The 12,231-nt window shown below is 41.1% G+C and overlaps 1 long non-coding RNA gene across 1 annotated transcript in view; it reads left to right on the top strand.

The window, feature by feature from the left end:
- The window catches only part of LOC125610928, a 46,110-nt gene extending 34,789 nt beyond the window's left edge, over positions 1-11,321 (top strand). The window contains exons 3-4 of the long non-coding RNA XR_007341019.1: positions 10,828-10,912; positions 11,019-11,321. This is a non-coding gene — a long non-coding RNA (uncharacterized LOC125610928). The remainder of the gene's footprint in view (positions 1-10,827; positions 10,913-11,018) is intronic.
- The last annotated feature ends 910 nt before the right edge of the window (positions 11,322-12,231 follow it).

The raw sequence follows: 12,231 nt of genomic DNA, 5'->3' as shown, positions 1-12,231 counted from the left end.
AAGGAGAGAGAGAGAGAGAGAGAGAGAGAGAGAGAGAGAGAGAGAGAGAGGAAGAGAGGGGGAAGAGAGGAAGGGAGAGAGAGACGGGAAGAGAGTAAAAGAGATAAACGGAGAGAGAGAGAGAGAGAGAGAGAGAGAGAGACAGAGAGAGAGAGAGAGAAGGAGAGAAAGGGGTTGTAAGGAAGATGCATAACTTTCCAGGGCATGTCCCCATTAATCTAGCTCCTTCAGCCATGGCCTACCTGCCTACAGTCACCACCCAGCCAGTTCATTCAAACTAGGATGGACTGATGAAGTTACAACTCTCAAAAATATAATCATTTTAGCTCTGAACATTCTTGCATTAACAGGAGCTTTTGGGGGACACCTCATAACCAAACCGTAACAACAAACAAATAGTACAAATAGTAGCATGTTCAGCCAATGTGAGAGGTCTGTTGTTAATCCCGAGTGGGGAAACATGTAAAAGCAGTTCCATTTAAACCAGAGGCTCATGATTGACAAAGGCTCTTGATTGACAAAGGCTCATGATCGACAGCACCATGTGTCTCTAGAAGTAGAAGTGAAAAAAAAAAAAAGAAAAGAAAAGGAAACAAAAGGAAAGAAAGAGTAACCTATTTAAGAAATTTGAGATTCTGCCTTCTCCTGCATTACCCTCTTTGGTCTGCCCATTCAGGTAACAACAGGGACCCCACACTGACGGGAAACCAGAATTTCTCCTTCTGGAAACGGTTAAACCAAAGGTGTCTGGACTGGGGGACACTGGGCATGATAAACCAATACTGAAATGGCCATTTTGGATCATTTCCTAAAGGAGATGAGCTGAGGTCCTGCAGAGGTGGTGGCCCTGCATTGATGAACAGGGAGGAGGTTCTATAATGGGGAAAATGACTCATGACCAAGAACAGATGCCAGAAAGAACCAATTGTTAATTGGTCCTCCTTAATGAGATGGCTTGGCCAGAGCTAAGGGGAAATGTAAGAGACCATGGACAGGAATTAGAAATGAAGGTACAGTGAGCTTGGCAGGCGACAAAGAAGCCAAACAGAGGGCTCAGACTCAGGAAGAAAGACCCATGCTGAGTTCTTAAATAGAACCTAAAATGATGGAAATGTAGGAGTTGAGGCAGATTTTTCTGCAACTGAGGGTCTGGGTTGGGGTCTGGAGAAGCTGGCTGCAGAGAGCCCAGGAAGGAGACACATACCAAAGAGCCCTGCTCCAGGCCAAAGCAAACGCTCCCCTGTTCCTCTAACTCTGCTCATTCCCTCTGCAAGGCCACTGTCACACCTCATCAGGAACACTTATTTTTTTGGCAGGTAAGAACACCAGACTTATGAAAGTCAAGTCCCAGTTCTTTGAATTACTTGAAAGAACCCTAGCCAAAAAGCGAACTTGATTTTAAAAAGAAAATACATATTCTCTGCAGAGGCTTCTCAAGCTGTTATCTATCTTGGATCAACCACAGAGCTCTGGATGTTCCCTTCAGAGAGGCTGTCCAGGAAGAGAGTCAGTCATCCACTAATTACCAGGCCTGCAGCCTCCCCCTGTCCCTCCTTGTCCCACCCTGTCCCATTCTCCCTTCAACTGGCTCCTCCCTGACACTGACCCCAAACACCTCAGCCCCAGTAAGATAAGCATAAGGCTTACTACGATGGCACCTTGCAGATAGTAAGTGCTCCATGAATGCTAGCTGTTATTTTTCGTAATTATGACAAAACTTCCAATGGATCAACCTTTCAACTTGTCAAGTGGCCTGACATACCATAGCCAGTCCCGTGGGCTCAATGGGTGGGGCAGAGAATGCTATTGACTAATTTTTTTTCCATCCTTCTTTACTCACATTCCAAGACATGTTCAGTCTTGTAATGAAGATGCTTCTTTTGCTCAGAGTCTAAAGGGGGACACCAAAGTTCTTCCCCAGGATAACATGAGAAGCCTCTTGTATCTGAGTCTGTGATTTGGTTTAGACTATGGATTCCCCTCTTTTCCTCTACTGACTTCTTTTGTTTTATTGTGGTAGAGGAGACATGGCATAAGATGCAACACCTTACCCATTTTGAAGGGTCTAGTTCAGTGGGATGAATTGCTTTCACTTTGATTCCCTCATGAGTAGCCACGTCCTTGGCTGAAGAACCTTGGTTCTAGTTACAGTCCTGGAGTGAGTAGGGACTTAGAAACCAGCCTCCAATTGGATGCAACCGGCTTCTAACTTCTGGTCTCAAGGTTTTTGCTAATACCTGCTCCTGATGTTCATCTCTCAGGAAGGGAGATCATTTTCCTCCTGGGTCACTTATGCTGCTGAGCCCTGGTGGCCTCTCTGTTCTGTTGTCTTCTAATCCCTGCTCAACTTATTTGAGTACATACCATAAGAGGTTTCCCTGTTCCATAGGAAAGTTCATCAAATATCTTAAAGGTAATGTAGTAGCAGAAACTCCACTAACTCTGTAATCAGTCAGATCTGAGTTCAAATCTAAAATTTAGATTTGCATGGCCCAGGGAAAATGAGTTATGTTCTCTGACCTTCAATTTTCTCTTCAGTAAAATGGGGATTATATCCTCAAGTTGTATCAAGACTAAGGAATAATGTATAAGAAGCACCCAATATCATTCTGGGAACCCAAGAGGCTTTGGAAATCATTCCTGTGAAGCAATAGAAAAGACTTTTACATGTACAACATGAATGTCCCACAATTTCCCTTATGTGACAGGGTTTCTATTTATATACCTACAACTGGTCCCCTCCTTGGTCATTAGATGTGCATTCACTGAGATTCCATGGTTATCCTTTTATGTTTCAGAAACATGTCTCCACTTAAACCTGACCCAATGATCCAGGGAGTTGGTAAGTTGGAGGTAATCATTGTCCCTCAATCAAATGTTTATCACACTGTGTATTTGCACAACACTACAGGCTTTTAGTTTTGTTTGTATCTCAGTCCGTGATTATTTATATAACAGCTTCTGATTATGTAACTGCTTTTAAGCACAAGATGGAATCCAGGCTTGTCTGAGCATGAGGATGGGGTGGACCTTGGCAAATGGATTCATGAGAGGCTGAAGGACATCATGGAGGAGGGGTATATTCCTAAGACATTCCTAAGGCAGAGCCAGGCATGATGAGGCTCTTTCCAAATGCTGGAAGAGATTCATTATTCAGATTCATTCTCCAGTGCAAGGTATGGAGATGTATCTAGGGAGAAAATGATGATCTGAAATTATAAAGTTGAATGATGCTGTTAAGAATGCACCTAGACCATGGGTCAGAATAAGGAGGCTGGCCAAGATCCAGGGCTGTGAACCACTGTAGTTTAATATTGCCCCATCTCTATCCACTGGTGGTGAGGACAGGAGAGATTCAAATGAATTCAGCATACAGTCCTGTCCTATGGGGGAACCACACCTCAGCAGGAATCATCATAGGAAAAAGAGGTGGGAATAAGGGATGCATAAAATAGGAAACCCTGAGAGGTGGTAGAGCCAGCACAGAAAGTTGTCCCCAAATATCAATAGCAAGAGAACTTCCAACTATGAACTGGGAATATAATCACAGATTAAAAGACACTTTATAGCCTCTCTTGCAGCTAGATGTGAGAGCATGACGAAGTCCAAAGAGATGTAAGCCAAACTGCTATACTTGGCCAATTCCAGGAGCTACCCCTAAAAGACAGCTGGCATTCTTCAGTTCTTTTTCTTTGTCTCTTCCTGCCCCCTGATTCGTGGGACACAGATATGATGAACAGAGCACTGGGCTTCATCTTGGACCCTTCTGAGGATGGTGGAGCAATGACCTGGAAGGAACCAAGACTGGGTTAGGGCCTGCTGGTTTTGGTTTCTATTGTTCCTAACTAATCCTAACGGATACCGATGGACATGATTTAGATAAATGGGGATTGGAGAAGGAATATTTTAAGCAGAGTGAGTGTATGTATGAAGCCCGTAAACTGAGGGTTGGGTAAAGAAGAATTGGGGGGAACTCTGAGGGATGTGCTGGCCAGCGATAAGGTCAGTGGAGGGGAAAGGAGGAGGTAATGAGATTGGAAAGAACCACTGAGTTCAGGCCATCTGTGACTGAATGATGGGTGAAGGAGTCGAGACTCCATTCTGGGTTCAGTGGGGAAACACTGAACATTTTGGGGGTAAGAAAGTGTCTTGATGAGAACAGAGCTTTGGGAATACCTTGGTTAGCAATGAAGACAGTGAGGACAGTTGTAGGGATTTCCTCATATCCAGGCAAGAGAAGGGGTGAACCTCAAGACAGGGCAGAGGGGACAGAGAGGGGAAATTAGATCCTCAGGTATTGCCCCCAAAGCATTCTCCAAGAAGTTATTTCTGAGGATCTTATTAGGAAAGGAAGAGTAAGTAAACCTATTGGACTTTGGACACAGGAAGAAGAGAGAAGAAGAAGTCCCTTGGAATAAAGAAGGGCACAGAATGGAGTTCTGGGGATATCTGAGACAAACTACCTACTGGATAAACAAGAGGATTCTATGATCTGACTCTTCATATATAACTAGTCTTCATGGTTGGTGGTTCATGAGGCATAAACACACTACTTCAAAAACTTTGAGACAACAGGAACCCAAATTACCTAACATTCATCAGACCAGAGAAGACGTCTGTTGCTTGTCATCAAGCTATAATACAGCTATAATACAGCTATAAGTTGAGTCTGTGTGGTCATCTGGCAGAAAGATGAAAGCACTTTCTACCAGTGGGAAAGTGATGCACGTTTACTGAACTCACAGGTGCCCGATGTACCAATCAATATGAGATTATAACAGGAGGCCTACCTCTAGGGATCCATATTATCTTGCAAAAAACCTTTGTCCACTAACAACGCACCTTGGGATCTAGCGGTCAAGAGCATTTTGTATAAGTGAACTCAGAGCATCAAGAATTAGTCTTTGAGGTTGCCTTGCATTGACTGGGAAGTACATTGCTTCCCCATGGGCGATGGTGTAAAATTTGGGATGTTTGCCTTTATCCTTGCATCCCTCCCTGCTTTCTTCCATAGTTCAAGGCTAGATAAATACAGACACACTTTCTAGACAGTGTTTGGACCACCCATCTTTGGCTGTAGCAGCGTTACTTGGCCACAGCATGGTTCTTAGCTCATAGCATGAGTCACATCACTTTAAGGGGCTGTAGCTTCCTCCTTTATAAAATAAAGGATTCAGCCAGAATGAAGTGCCCACCAGACCTGATGCTCTGGGATTCTGTGAGTACATCTTACTACTTTGGGTCCCTGCGGGTAAAAAGCATCATGCCCAGTCCTGCATCCAGGGGAGTGATTAAGGCCATTACAGGACCAAGTCAGGAAGTAGAGTCAAAGAGTTAACTCACTCTTCTGGCTGGAGCTTGTGGACACAGCAGCTGGGAGATGTCCTTGGCAGCAGCTGCTCTGACAGTTTCCTGGGAGCGATGACAGTATTTTAGCTGGAGCAGCCGGGACACTCCTTGATTCTGGGTCATCAGCCCCAGTCTTGTGAATTCCAAATGTCCCTCAGGTTCCTGATTGTACTTTGACTGGAATTTTCCATAAGTGGCTGGCAGAAGAAACTGAAAGAAGCCTAAGGTATTCCACACCCAGACCCCTTGCCATATCTCCATGAAGTGGGATAGGAATGTCTAATTCATCTTAGTAGGAAAATGTAGACTTGCCTTTCCTTGATGCCCAAGTGGTCTCAAGTGACCCCAAATTCTTTCTCCCTGGTAGTTCAAATATTCTCTTTCACTGCAACATTAGAGACTGGGCTGGTGGAGCATGGGTGTAACCCAGGTAACTCTCTTCGTTGTCCACCCCTGAGGCCTCTGGCTATCCACATGGCACATCTCTGAGACCCCCACTCAGCACTTTCTGGGCTTATCTTTGCAGCAGTAATGTTCCAGGCCCTGTGCTCCTCTAGCTCGTGAGAGTGATGCATTTCCAATCCTGTCTTCTCAGTGTCCAGCTGGGGTCTCCACTCATATTCAGAGTGTTGACCGCTGTGTTTTAGGCCATCTGCTGGTACAGAGGCAAGTGCCCAACTCTCTGCTTCAGAGATGTTCAATGTGATGGCCATGATCCATTGTCTGCCATGGGTCATCATCTGAAAATAAAAGCTACTGACAATGAGAGATGAGGATGGTCCGGGTGTCAAAGCCAAGCATTGAGGGGAATGGGAGTCAATACAGGTCCACATAAAGTTGGGAGGGACAGGAGGAGGACTGAGCAATGTCAAATGAAGGGCCAGCATCTCTGCTATCTTAGCTTCTGTGAGAGTTGCCCAGGTAGCCTTTCTCCCAAGAGAGATAATATCAAAGTGAAAAAAAAAATAGGGTGTTTTCATCTTACCAGCCATATACGTTGTCCTAAATTTCAAACTATCCCCCTACACTCAGTGGGTGCTAAGTTCGTTGTTCTCTGGGCCTTACTATCTCTCAAATAGAGACCTCTACAACCCCACCCATACATGGTTCTCTTGCAATGGCTGCCTGCTTTCACCTCACCCCTGTGCATCTTCTGTGCTCCTGCCAGGGTGATCTCTCTAGAGCAGGGCGTTGCTGTATTGCACTGTGCAAATCCCCTCCATGTCTCTCCTCTGCTTACAGATGAAAGTACAAACTGGGACACAATGATTTCTGGGTCCTTCCTGACCTGGTCCTTGCCCATTGATCCAACCTCAACTCTGACCATCCTCCCAAGGCACAATTTGTCTTATTTGCCACAAATCCCAGATCCTCCTTATATTTGCACAAAATACTTGCCCTCTCTCCTCATCCTGAAGTCTTGCTTGTCCTTCAAAGGTCAGCTCAACCTCTATGATCTCTATGAAGCCTCTCCCAACTTTGGCAGAATTTGGGTATCTTTCTTCAAGGTGATGACCTTATCTGGCTGACCACTGCGTTGTGACTGTTCAAATTGTATTTTGTCTGTTTATATCTCATGGAGAAGCCCAACTTGCAATCCCATTCTAATTTTCATACTCCTAGAACTTGCACATTGTTCACCATTTATTGGATGATCCTAAAATATTTACATTAAATTAATCCATTTATAGAAAAAAGGGACGGGAGTAAGAGAGGAAATGTTAGATGTGCTGCTGATAGGGTAAAATGGAGGACTACTAAAGAGGTAGAAATCTGAGAGAGAAAAAAATAAAACAGTGTTTGGATATTTTAAATAAATATTGACTTATAAGGAATAAAGGGAAAATTAGGACTGGTTTTCTTTTTTTTCCCTTCTCTTTCTTTTTCTAGACTTTTGGTTGGGGTTTGAGAGGTCAGAAATGTAACACTGCACTTTGCCTCAACGAAGTCTTGATTTTGTCATCGGCGAGTGAAGGGGAGGATCATGAGTGGGTGGGAGGGCAGTCAACAATGGCTGTCTTACACCCATGTTTCTGGTCCCAGCTCGTAGAGTTTGACAGCAAAGAAAACCCTGGAGCCAGTCACCATGAATCATCTGTAGAGGAGCAAGAGTTATCCCTGGAGCAAAGCATGTAGGGCATTCCAACTCCAGCCAGCTTGTAAATGTTACCGTGGAAATTGTTTCTTTCACATATTCAAAAACATTCAACAGGTACCTGCTTTGTGCTAGGCAGAAGTTACAAGAGGACAATTGTGAATACAGGGAGACAATCCCAACAGAATGACCCTGAAGTGTTATGGGAACAGACAAGAAGAATAACTACTCTAAGGTTAGAATCAGTTGCACCAATGGAAACCCTCCAAAGAACCGTGACCTACAGAACATTGAAGTTTATTTCTCTGGCACATAAAAGTATCCAGAAGTGTGGTTCATGGGCATCAGGATGCCAGGCTATAATCTTCGGCTTCATCACCTTCAGCAGGTAGTGCCCTCATCATCTAGGCCTAGATAGCTAAAGGAGTTATAACCAGGACGTTCACTTTCAAGGCAACAGAAAGGAGGGATGAACAGGCCCCTCTCAGCCATGTTTTTTTCTACAGCCTTCTTTTGAGGAGCCCCACACAGCATTCCTTTTCATGAAGCAGTGGTCAGAAACTAGTGTCCTGGCTGTGCCTAACTGCAAGTACAGAGTCTCTCTCTATGTATAATAGGCAGCTATGTGCCCTGCTAAAAGTTGGGATTGTATTTCCAAAAGGAAAGGGTTAATGTAGTCAATTAGCAGTTTTCTCCTCACTAACCCTATGCAAGCAGCTGTGAGTAGTCCATCTGGATCATAAAATCAACACTACTTGAGGTTTCCACACCACTCCTTAAGGAAAGCAGTGCCTGACCTATAGAGGTCAAGGATGGGGCTTTTGAAGCAGGTGGGCTGCAGCAGAGCTATGAAAATGTATTGTTAGGAGTTTGCAAACTGGTTTTGGTACTTGATTCAGAAGGCATGCTCCTTCTCTCCTCTTCTTTCTCCAAGGCATAACATGTCAGATCTTTCCCACTCTCAAGGCAGAATTCGCTGGTAAAACTGAGAGGGTGAATATGGCTGTGGTTAGGAGCCCTCCTGCTTTATTTACTCCTGCTTGCTGGATATGGGATGGTCAGTCCAGAGCAGACAAGATGGACATGCTCACTGAGTCTTCAAGCTGAAGATTGAAAACAGATAAAGTCCACAGTTCATGCAATGAACTACCCCGCAACCCTCATCAAATTTGACCTAACAGCTTTTCTCAGACTCTCATCAATCAGGTTATCAAGTTTCTTTCATCTTGTTTCATTTTATATTGGAGGTTTAAATAATTCCCTGATCTCTGGGCCATTGCTACAGTGTGGGGCTAGGGAAACTAATTCTTTCCCCTGTTGCATGAAGTGTGGTAGAAAAAATGTGGACCAGGATGCTTCGGGCACTGGGCTAGGATCTTATGCAGATTCTCAATGGGCTCAGAACTTGAGTTTCCTTCTGCCCTCAGGGATGACATTTTGCAAAGCTATAGTACAATATTACCATTGGGATATTGTTTAATATAATCCACTGATCATGTGCAAATTTCCCCAGCTTTATTTGAACTCCCTTGACTATGTTTGTGTGTATTTTGGTCTATGCAATTTTATTACATGGGCTTGTTCCTGTATAGACTACTTCAGTCAAGACCCAAAATACTGCCATCAACACAGGCCCTTTGTGTTGCCTGTTTACGTCTGTATTCACCTCCTTTTCTCTACATCTGCCCCTGTCCTTGACCCCTGGAAACCACTAATCTCTTCTTTTGCTACTTCAAAAATATTACATAATTTGGTTCTGTATTCCCTTTTATTGCTGAGTAGCATCCTATGGTATGAAATACTGCAATTCGTTTGGCCATTGCTTCCAGTTTTGTCTACTATGAATTAAGCTATTATGAACATTTGCATGTAGATTTTTATGTAAATATAATTTTCCATTTCTTTGGGATAGATGTCCAAGAATGAGGTTTCTGGGTTGAATGGCAGTTACATCTTTAGTTGTTTATAAGAAACTATCAAACTGTGCCCTATAATGGCTCTATCATTTTATGTTCCCACCAGCGAGGTGTGAGTAATCTAATTTCTTCACAGTCTTGCAGCTTTTGTTATTGTTACTTTTTTTCTTAATCTTAGCTATTCCAATAGTGATATCTTACTATGGTTTTGACTTGTATTTCCCTAGTGGCTAATGATTTTGAACATCTATTTATATGTTTATGTGCCATCTGTTTATCCTCTTCAGTGGAAATATGTATTCCCATTTTGGGGGGGTTCTATTTTCAATTGGATTGGTTGTTTCTCTTAAATATGAATCTTGAGAATTTTATGTATTCTGGTTGGGTTGCTTGTCCTTGGTCAGATGCATAGTTTGCAAATATTTTCTCCCAGTCTCTCACTTATTTTTCCACAATTTTAACATATATTTAAATTAAGAAACTGCCAATAAGTTTTCCAAAGTAGTCATACCATTGAACATTACTAGCAGTGTTTAAGAGTTCCAGTTGCTCCACATCTTCGCCAACACTTAGTATGTCAGTCTCTTTAATTGTAGATATCCTCATTGACATGTAGTGATAGCTCATTATAGTTTTAATTTGCTTTTCCTTAATGGTTAATAATGTTACATATCATTATCAACCATGTTTATTTGTTGTCTGTATACATTTTTTGGTCAAATATTTGTCCAAATATTTTCCTGTTTTTTTTTTATAAGGTTGTTTGCAACAGTCCTGTGTATATATAGATACAAATCATATGTGTTGCAAATATTTTGTTCTAGTACACAGAGAGGTAAGCTATGTTTTAAGAAAACATCTCTTTCTTATGGGAACTGGATTTCATTTTGTTTCTCAGGAGAAAAATAAACTATTCTATTCATTTGACTGGAATTAAGACAAAGGTGATTAAATTGTTTAATTAGTATAGCAAATAATGGGAAATATTTCCTTCCATGTTACTGGAATGACAGGGAAAGAAAACAAAGGAGGGGGAAAAAAAGCCAAAGATTGATAAATGCTGTCTAAACACTTGCTAATTTTATTTAAAATGTGATTTTTCATTTTTCATTCCTTTTTGCTATTCAATTATTTAATAATTGCTGTTATTTTAATTTGAATATAATTATGAATGAGATTTAATTTCTTGTATATATATATATATAGATTGGCCGTCAGTGTTTTTTTTTTCCTTTCTCTCTGAAATGCCTGTTTATTTCCATTTGTTTTACCATGGGATTGTTTATCTTTTTAGAACTTTATATTTGTATCACTTACTAATTAATTTGTATTTGCATATATATATCTGCATGTGACTTACAAATATTTTTTGCCAGTTTTTTTAGTGGATTTTCTTTTCAAAGAGGAGTTTTTAATTTTATGAGAACAAGAGATGATGATGATCCTAGATCCTTTCTTTCTGGCCAGGAGCTAGAGGGATGAGAAGAGGATTCCAGATATCAGAAAAGAGAATGAAGAACCATTTGGGCTTGCTCATAAAAAGTGTTTTGAGGTGAGCAGGTGTGTGGGTTAAGGGGAGTAAGTTCTAATTTCTGTGCTGCTGTTCTAATTTGCATATGCTGCTAAAACTCACTGGATGTCCATTTCCTTTCCTTTAGAATTTATTTATCTGCCCTTTTCTTGGATTATTGGAGTATCAACACTTAACAAATTGCCACCTATTATAATAATAAAAAAATCAGTGAACAAAAATATACTATGCTTAATCACTGTTTTGAATTCAATAGGTATTTAGTAAGTATTTGTCAATTAATAAGTGGTTAATAAACATGTCAATTAATAGATACGATTTGCCCAGGTTGAATCAGGAAGATATATACACAATTTAAACAGACCAATATCAAGTGATGAAATAGAAGACGCTATCAGAAACCTTCCAACCAAGAAAAGCCCAGGACCGGATGGATATAAAGCCTAGTTCTACAAGACCTTTAAAGAAGAACTAATACCAATACTCTTCAATTTATTGAAATAGAAAAAAAGGCAGCACTTCCAAACTCATTCTGAGGCCAATATCACCCTGATTCCAAAACTAGGCAAAAACACATCAAAAAAAAAAAAAAAAAAAAAAAAAAAAAAAGAAAACTTTAGACCAATATCTCTAATGAACATAGATGCAAAAATTCTCAATAAAATTCTGGCAAATCAAATACAAAAACATATCAAAAAGATCATGCACCATGATCAAGTGGGATTCATCCCAGTGATGCAAGGTTGGTTCAACATAAGGAAATCAATCAGTGTAATTAATCACATCAATAGACTCAAAGATAAGAATCATATGATCATCTCAATAGATGCAGAAAAAGCATTTGACAAAATACAGCACCCTTTCATGTTCCAAACACTAGAAAAACTAGGGATAACAGGAACATATCTCAACATCATAAAGGCTATCTTTGCTAAGCCCCAGGCCAACATCATTCTAAATGGAGAAAAATTGAAGGCATTCCCTTTAAAAACTAAAACAGACAGGGATGCCCTTTTTCAACACTTCTATGTTAAATAAGTATTAAATATAGTTCTGGAAACACTGGCCAGAGCAATTCGACAAAAGAAATTAAAGAGATACGTATAGGAAAAGAAGAACTTAAATTAGCACTATTTGTGGACAATATGATTCTATATCTAGAAGACCCAGAAAGCTCCACCAGAAAACTTCTAGAACCTGTAAATGAATTCAGCAAAGTAGCAGGATATAATATCAACACCCATAAATCAAAGTCATTTCTGTATATCAGTGACAAATCCTCAGAAAGGGAAACAAGGAAAACTACCCCTTTTACAATAACCTCAAATAACAGCAACAAC

Source organism: Marmota marmota, unplaced genomic scaffold (assembly GCF_001458135.2).
Source record: "Marmota marmota marmota unplaced genomic scaffold, marMar, whole genome shotgun sequence".
NCBI lineage: Eukaryota > Metazoa > Chordata > Mammalia > Rodentia > Sciuridae > Marmota > Marmota marmota.
Note: the sequence above shows the minus strand (reverse complement) of the source record. Positions and strands in the feature narration are given on the sequence as shown.